The sequence below is a fragment of the Aricia agestis genome, chromosome 5 (assembly GCF_905147365.1).
Source record: "Aricia agestis chromosome 5, ilAriAges1.1, whole genome shotgun sequence".
In the NCBI taxonomy this organism is placed as follows: Eukaryota; Metazoa; Arthropoda; class Insecta; order Lepidoptera; family Lycaenidae; genus Aricia; species Aricia agestis.
This window is the reverse complement of record NC_056410.1, coordinates 6,566,539-6,572,538: the sequence shown is the minus strand read 5'-3', so window position 1 is coordinate 6,572,538 and position 6,000 is coordinate 6,566,539.

Genomic DNA, 6,000 nt, shown 5'->3' with positions numbered 1-6,000 from the left:
CTCACACTCATAGGTGCCTCCATAGTATTGCAGCACAGTGCGCATGTACACCAATTGAAAATGTAAATAATCATATGTATGTAGGCCTCATTATTGATAATGTCTTTAACTGGGGAGCTCATAAGGACCATGTATGTACAAAGCTAAGATCAATATTAAGTAGACTGGCAGTTCTTAAGTATAAGCTACCATATAAAATTCTAAGACTTCTTTATATGTCTCTTGCAGATTCTGTAATAAGTTATGGACTTAGCAGTTACGGTCTAACATTCAAGTCATACATCCAAGATATTTACAAACTACAAATAAGAATACTAAAGACCATAACACCCAAAAACATAGTTAATAAATTTAAAAATAAAGATCAAGAATTATTTGAATACTGTAATGTCATTAATGTGTATGATAAAATAAAATTTTGTATTCTAACTGAAATGAGAATCACTGAATACTTAGAGGAACATGTAAGACCTAGCCACTTAAGACCAGTATCATATATTAAGAAGTATTGTCTACCAAAAATAACAAACACTTATGGCTTTAGAACATTAAAACATATCATACCTTTTTACCTAAATGAATTACCTGCCAATTTACAATACATGTATTCAAATACAATTAATTATAAAGGCAAATATAAAAAATTTTATTTAAAAAATCCAAGCTTGAGCACTAACTGAAATATTTTTTAGTAATCTGTGCTTAAATTCAATGTAAGAGAGTACAGGTGTGAGGTGTACATATTGTATGTATGCCTACTACATGTGCATATGTACATTGTACATCCATGCATGTGCAATGTGCATGTGCAGGTGTACAAGTGGAAATACAATTAATAATAACATGTTTGTGTAACCTTAGTTCTTAAAAAAAAAAAAAAAAGTAATTGTTAACCTAAAATGTTATGTAATGTAAGAGTAGTCATAAAATAATATCAAATAGGTGCTAAAGTAGTTTAAAAAAAATAAAGTAATTGTTAACTTAAAATGTTATGTAATGTAAGAGTAGCCATAAAATAATATCAAATAGGTGCTAAAGTAGTTTAAAAAATTAAAGTAATTGTTAACTTAAAATGTATGTAATGTAAGAGTAGTCATAAAATAATATCAAATAGGTACTAAAATAGTTTAAAAATTAAAGTAATTGTTAACTTAAAATGATATGTAATGTAAGAGTAGTCATAAAATAATATCAAATAGGTACTAAAATAGTTTAAAAATTAAAGTAATTGTTAACTTATAATGATATGAAATCATAAAATAATATCAAATAGGTACTAAAATAGTTTAAAAATTAAAGTAATTGTTAACTTAAAATGTTATGTAATGTAAGAGTAGTCATAAAACAATATCAAATAGGTACTAAAATAGTTTAAAAATTAAAGTAATTGTTAACTTAAAATGTTATGTAATGTAAGAGTAGTCATAAAATAATATCAAATAGGTACTAAAATAGTTTAAAAATTAAAGTAATTGTTAACTTAAAATGTTATGTAATGTAAGAGTAGTCATAAAATAATATTAAATAGGTACTAAAGTAGTTTAAGAATAGTATATAAACAGAACGTCTCTCCCAAACCGATAAACCTTTTAGGTTTTTGTATGGGAAACTATGTCATGTTTTTCTGTAAGTTTATTGTAATGCTTTGAATAAAGGAAAAAAAAAAAAAAAAAAAAAGAATAATAATAAAAGAAAATATTACGAAGACCATACAACTGTACATTTCACTCTGGCAAATAAATGATATTATTGTTATTATTATTAAAGTAGGATTAATTATATTATTCTGTTCAGTAAACAATGCTGGCATGTCTTGTATGGCAAAAGCCCTTATTAAAATAAAGATTTAAAAAAAATCTCTTTGTCGCGGGACAGAAAACCGAAAACAATCGGGGAGCGGGCCGCGAAGTGCGAAACATATGCGAATCGGATCTCTCACTCATGCTTCGCAGGAATTTCAGGCGTCGCGCGCAGTTCGCGCGCGAGTGTGGATGCGGTCGGGGAACCAGCCGCGAAGTGCGAAAAATATGCGAATCGGATCCACACTCGCGTTTCGCGGAAATTTCGCGGTGTCGTGTGTGGGGATGGGGCTTTACACCTGACGTGTGATTAATTAATTATTGGATATTTTATATATTCGAAATTTCGAATGCGTCTTCATTATTTTAATCCTTCGATCGTGATTCGTGGATCCTTGGAAATCTATTGTTATTCTATTGTGTCTCGCTCACCGGTGATCTTATGGGGCTTAATTAATTTTTTTAAATAGAGAACCAAAATCATCTAAAAATAAAGTTTCACGTCAATATCTGGCAGTACGACATAATATTATGTACGATTCATCTACCGGCTCAAAAATTTCCTTTCCACTCCGGTTCCCTTATCTTTATAATTAACTATGGTGACCTGCGGGGCTAAAATGGTCGCTTTGAAGAATCATGATATAATATGATTTATTTTTCTAAAATCGCAAAATCTGCTTGCAATTCATTTCTATATTTTTGTACTGATGTGACATTTGTCAGTTTGACAGTTTTGACAATTCATTTGCTGAATTGATTGAGAGGAATTGCTAAATGTGACCATTTTAGCCCCGCTGTGCTGTTTAGATCTTAATGCCGACAAACTCGATAAACTCGACCGATTGTTTAATAATTGCCTCCGATTCATATTCAACCTTCGGAAATACGACTATGTTTCATCGTATCGCTCCAAGCTACACTGGTTACCAGTACGTCAGCGCCGCTCTGTGCAGGCACTGTGTGCAAGGGCGTCGCCAATGGGGGGCAAAGGGGGGCAGCTGCCCCCCCCCCTAGAGATTCTAAAAAAGTTGCCAAATATAATGCAAACAACGACCACTATAAATTGAAATCTGATTATAAAAAAAAATACAATGTTATTATAACTTATTTACAAGTTTTTTATTGCATAGTCAAGAGCTCGTGCTCGTAGGTTTACACATTGGACTCTGTACTGTCACAGTATATATATTTATATAGTACTAGCTGTTGCCCGCGACTTCGTCCGCGTGGACTTCAGTTTGTAGCGCGACGTCAACAAAATTTGTGTCAAAAGCTTTTATAAAAAAAAACCCTGGTACCCCTTAAATCAAAACAGCTGTGCAGTGTGCACATAATATTTCATTTTTTTTAAATTAAACTTTATATATTATGCCAAATTTTAAAGCTTATTTAGCCCCCTTAACTTTACCCATAAACTATTTATCATTGATAGGTTTAAGGTTACGTCACTGTATAATGTATATTATAATATTAAGTACTGACTTATTAAATAACGTAGAAAAGAAATAACAATCGAAAAAAAATCGGGACTCGAAGATATGATGATACCACCTCTTATAGAAAGATGTTAGTCAAGCGTTAGCGCGATGTAAAAGACGCACGGCGCCATCTAGTATGAATTTTTGGAACTAACTTAATTTGAACAAATTTTCGTATTTTCACCCCCTTACAACCTTTTTTTCCAGTAAAAAAGTAGCCTATGTCCTTTCTCAGGCTTTAGACTATCTGTATACAAAATTTCATTACAATCGGTTCGGTAGTTTTGGCGTGAAAGCGAGACAGACAGACAGACAGACAGACAGACAGACAGACAGACAGACAGAGATACTTTCGCATTTATAATATTAGTATAGATTATTAAATCTGGTAAGTACTAATACCTGCTGATAAGTAGTTTGGCATGGTTTGTACCAGCGCAACGTTACTATTGCATATTTTTAGATTAAAAAGTAGTTATTGAAAGATAATAATAATTGTAGTAGTCAGACATACGATATCGCGGACTTTTACGTTGATATTAATGTCGTCTATAAGACTATAGTACATCACTTTGCGATAAGTAAGTATAGTCTATAATTTATAAAGCATAAGCAAGAAGGAATATTTTGGTAGATTTTTCACACAATTATTAACACTTAATACGGTTCCCTTTTTTCTCTCATTAAATATAGCCTATATTCAGCAGAAATAGTGTGGATTAAAAAATATGCATTAATACTTCCATCGTGCATCGGCATCGTGGGTATCGCAGACACAATAGATCTTCAATTGTTATGCTGGCAGCCGGCTGCCGCTATTGGAGATTTATAGTTAAAGAAATTAATGAATTATAATAGCAATCAAAAATAATAGTCATTCAAAACTTATTTTAAAAAGTTCTAAAAATATTACTTTCGTAGTCATAACTTTTAAAGCTTTTTTGAAATTAGGATTATAATAATGAAGCACGATATTCTATATCAAATCAATAAAGCAGCACCCGGCTGTCGCATAACTATTGAAAATCTATTGTATCTGCGATTCCCACGATCGAGGTAATATTTACGTGGACTCTCCGGGCGAGTCTGTGGCACTGATAATTAAATCTCTCCCCTACCGCACGCACACCCGCGCATCGCGCCTTGACGCCCAATTCGCAACGTGCAGCAGAAATCGTAATATTTTAATTTCGCCATAACATTAAAACCAAACGTCCAATTTTAATCATTCAAAGACCAAATATTATCTACATTAACTGTACTTAGTAATGAAATAATTTATTTTGATAAGGGTCAATAGCATGATTTAAATAAACGCATTTAAATATAGTCCAAAAAAAATTCTAGATTTTTTAATAAAAAAATGGTTATTGTGCCTCACTCAACATAGATAGGTATAGTGTGTCGCGGACTTTTTTGTAGATATTTAAAAGATCTATAATTACTTAGAACATTTCATGCCTCTATCTTTTATAGTTTAGGCAGCGTACGCAAAATAAGTAACTTTTCTGGTTGATTTTTTAAACCTTGCGTCCGAAAATCCCAAATATCTTACGGAACCTTATATTTTTCCAAAATAAAAATTAGCCTATGTTCAGCAGAAATAATGCAGGATTCCAATGGTAAAAGAATTTTTCAAATCGGTCCAGTAGTTTCGGAGCCTATTCGACTCAAACAAACAAACAAACAAACAAACAAACAAAAAATCAAATCTTTCCTCTTTATAATAGTAGTGTAGACTAAGATACTGTTTTTATAATCGCTGTAGATGTAAGGCTCGTAGTACAAGTGAAAACCTTCATGTGCTGTCGACTTTACCTACAATTCATACCTACTTTTTCCATTCGTAGAGAATGAGAAAAGTATAAATTGTAGTAGGTAAAGGCAACTTGCCCCCCCCCCTGCGTCATCGGCTGGCGACGCCCTTGACTGTGTGTAGCACACACAGTCAAGGGCGTATTTACTGCTGTATCATCCCCATACTCCCGAATATCTCGCCCCTCACTTTCAATACCGTTGCAGCAGGCACGATAAAAACCTCCGATCCACTTCAAATCAGCTTTTAAGTTGCTCTTCTTACAAGTCAAGTTCCGTCCACTCTTCTTTTAATATCCAGGCTATTCTCCTCTGGAACGCTCTTCCTCCGGAAATCAGGATCTCAAAAACCAGAGATACTTCTAAGCATTGACTTTTATAAGTGGACGCGGCATAATGGTCTTTACCAAATCAAAATACTGTGGCCGGTCCGCCATTTTATGTTCCGGTTCTCCGAGGTACTTAAACTGTCAAAGTGTCGTATTATAGGGATGTCGAAATTGAAAGAAAATATCAATAATTATATCGATACATCGATATTTGAAAAAATATCAATATCGGTCTCGATATATCGCGAAAAAAATGTCGATATATCGGTCAAATTTTTCGACCAATTTGCTTTTTTAAAAATTAATTTTTAGTCCGTCAAAAAAGTGAAGAAATTTAAAAAAGTTTGTCCTTGAATCGGCACGTTTATATTTTTACTAAAATGTTTATTTTATTAAAAATATAAACGTGATTTGGCTTGACTTCGTATGTGCTAATTTAGTTAATAATTAGACAATAAATAAGATTTGTGATAGAATAGTAATATAACATGGCTTGATTTTCGATATTATTTAATCAACATAGAAATTAGTAGATTTGACGTTTAGTGATGTACTTTTTTATCGAATTTAAAAAAA